Raw genomic sequence first — 3,594 nt, 5'->3', positions numbered from 1 at the left:
ACTTATCACAGCATATTCCTGTTTACTGATTTAACATATTGTTTCTCTCTCTCTTACCACCCCCTCAGCCAGCATGTACTGCAGTATTCACAACACAGTCAAAACTCAACTAATATTTGTTGGACAGAACTGTTTCCACTATCATGATGGTGATTATGGTGATGCCGATGACGCTCACACAAATGACGCTCCGCATGGTGAGACGCTGGTTTGATTCTGTAGATTCAAGGACTGACTGGAGCTTGTTCTTAACCATCTAATTAGAGACAGAATCCATTGTTACAAGCTTGGACTGGGCTTTGAAGCTAGAATGTGTGTGTATTTGTGTGTGTGTGTGTGTGTGTGTTTTCTTCATACCAGGAGACCCCATAATCATCACTAGGTACCACCTACCACCTGTCTCCATGGAGACACACTCATTAAAGCAGGATGAGGGTGCGTCAGGTCTCCTCTATTACGCTGCATCATGGGGTGGACTGTTTTCGGGAGACAATACATATTGAGACAGGAAGTGCTCAGGTCAAGAACTTCTCTTGGGGGCTTCCCTGGTGGTCCAGTGGTTAAGAATCCGCCTTGTAATGTAGCGGACACCGGTTCAATCCCTGGTCTGGGAATATCCCACGTGCTGCAGGGCAACTGAGCCCTTGTCCCACAGTTACTGAGCCCAGGCTCTGGAGCCCAGGAGCCACAACTACTGAAACCCATGAGCGCTACCGCCTGTGCTCTGCAACAAGAGAAGCCACCACAAGGAGAAGCCTGTGAAACACAGGTAGAGAGTAGCCCCTGCTCGCCACAACTACAAAAAGCCCGTGCACAGCAACAAAGACCCAGCACAGCCAAATTAAATAAACAAATATTAAAAAAAAAAAAAAGCACTTCTCTTGGACCCTTTAGATTTTCCTTGCAGCTCCTGCACTTACTCTGCCAGGATGGGTGCTGAGGACATGCTAGGGAAAAGAGAAAACGCAGTGAACCCAACAGCCGGAGGGAGGGATTGGGGCCGACAGCCGAAGCGGCTGCAGAAGACTCCGGCCAGAAACTGAAGCGACATGACCCGTCAGTTTCAGTAACACTGGAGAAAACCTAAAAGAAAAACGTAGTGGAACTCATCTCCTATTACTCCTAAAAAAGGGACATATGTTAATGAACTTTAATTCAGAGATGGAAGAAATCTCAAACAACTGTTTCATTTTACTGATGAGTAACTTGAACCCAGAGAGGAGAAACGACTTTCCCAGGGTCATACAGAAATTCCAAGGCTGATCTAAGACTAGAATTCTACTTGTATTTGAAAGTCAGTGTTTTTCTCACACGTGACATCACAAATATAAGTCTAATGTTAAAGCTAAATTAAACTAAGCCATCCATGTATGGCCACAGAAACTAGCAAAAGCCTGTATCCAAATTCCTATGACTCTTATTTCCAGTTCACTTTCCTTCTGGTCCATCGGCAGCCTATCCCAAGGCAAAGGTGTCACTTCCCCTTTGACTTCCAAGCTGATGCCACCAAATAAGGCACAAACCAAGGAAAGACGTCTGTTGGTAGACAACAGAGTATGCACACTAGACTTAAGCAGACAGTGAATCATATTAGATAGTGAACACTCCTGGAACCACGTCAAACCAGAAATCACAGCTCTCACTAAAAAGAAAAAAAAAAAGTGGGAAAACAGGACTACTCAAGCATAAGAGAATTCTGTATAGAATGGGGTAACCTCAGGGCTGTGTGTATGTGATGGGGGGTGGGGGAGGTTAAAGTCTACTATTCAAGGTTCTAAGTTACCAGGTTACATATCTGAGAGCTCAGAAAATGTATCTACTAAAAATACACATAAAAATAAATTTCTAAATAATAAACGTGGAAACAGGGATCAAAATAACAAAAGATAAGGAACTGCAAAGCACCAATCAGACCTGGAATCCAATTCTAAGTAATCACCTTGGACAAAGAGTCTAGATATTTAACCTTTCTCCTTTATCTTTACAATAAGCATAATGATGGCAATAAAAACACAGTCATCCTTTGCTGATCACTTCCTATTGGACAGATAATGAAGAAAGCATTTTAATGCGTTCTTCCATCTCAGTCCTCATTATTCCCAATGAGAATCGAAGAGATGAAGTAATCTGCCCAAATTTATAATCAATTTGTAGAACCAAGAAGTGAACAAGTTTGAACGCAGCATCCCACTCCAGTACTCTTGCCTGGAAAATCCCATGGACGGAGGAGCCTGGTGGGCTGCCGTCCACGGGGTCGCTAAGAGTCGGACACGGCTGAGCGACTTCAGTTTCACTTTTCACTTTCATGCACTGGAGAAGGAAATGGCAACCCACTCCACTGTTCTTGCCTGGAGAATCCCAGGGACGGGGGAGCCTGGTGGGCTACCGTCTATGGGGTCGCACAGGGTCGGACACAACTGAAGTGACTTAGCAGCTTAGCAGCAGCATTCCCAATGAGAATCGAAGAGATGAAGTAATTTGCCCAAATTTATAATCAGTTTGTAGAACCAAGCAGTGAACAAGTTTGAATTTTCAATCATTATATTTCAAAGGGTGATAAGGATTAAACTTAAGTTAAAATTTAAGTAAGAAAAGAAACTTGTAAAATGCTAGCTCTTCGTATGTGCTCCCTAAATGATGGTTTGTGTCCCTCCAGTTCTTATTCACAATCCTTGTCATAATCTCCACAAAGAAGGTGCAGTAAGGCTCAGTCCTCCATTGCCAACTCTCAAACCAGTTACTGCCGCAGTCACTAAATTCCTGATCAGCTAATTGGGGGAGGGGAGGCCAGGAGAAGACCTTCCCCCGCAAGCTGTCCCTCCCCATTCCAGAGGACTCAGAACCTAGAAGGCACAGGGGAAGGAGTGCAAACAAGGGCACTTTTTTCTCTGGGAGTTAGCCTTCCCTTTGGAAGAAGGGAGCTGAGGGGACATGGAACCACAGCAAAGGGCGCCTTCTCTGCAAGTGACAACTTCTCAGATCCCGTCTCTTCTTCAAAATGAGTGATAAATAATTGCACACACTTCACAAAGATACTGAATTAAAATATTTCCCCAAAAGTGCTTAGCAGAGTGCGCATGACTGTTGGTAGAATGGTTACTGATGTAAATGGGACTTATTAATGTTATTGCCATTACTATGACTATCATCGTCATCCTAACTCCAGCATTCGAAGTGTCTATTAAGCCAGCGGATTTTTTCGTGAATGACTTTAATTTACAAATGTATTCACCGGCATTTTTAAAGAGCGACTCTAGAGCCCGGTACTTATAGCGTTTTCTCTGGCACACTGACCGCATTTTCTGCCTCCAGGGGAAATCTGCAACTTGCAGGACTGCCATGACAGCACCAGCAAAGAGTTCCTTCTCCTCCTCTACCCACTGCCGGGCGAGGCTGGCGAGTCGGACTTCCGAAGCCCGCCCACATCAGTCTCCATTGGTTGCCTCGTCGCTGGCGTGATTAAAGCCCCGCCCCCTTCCCTCTGGGACCACTCTGAGGCCATCTCCGGAAGCGCAGGGGCCTCGGAAGAGGGCCCGCGATGCATCCTGGGTTTTGTAGTACATCTGCAGGACTGTAGCCTGAGAGTGGGCCCTC

The sequence above is a fragment of the Capra hircus genome, chromosome 20 (assembly GCF_001704415.2).
Source record: "Capra hircus breed San Clemente chromosome 20, ASM170441v1, whole genome shotgun sequence".
In the NCBI taxonomy this organism is placed as follows: domain Eukaryota; kingdom Metazoa; phylum Chordata; class Mammalia; order Artiodactyla; family Bovidae; genus Capra; species Capra hircus.
This window is presented reverse-complemented; position numbering follows the sequence as displayed.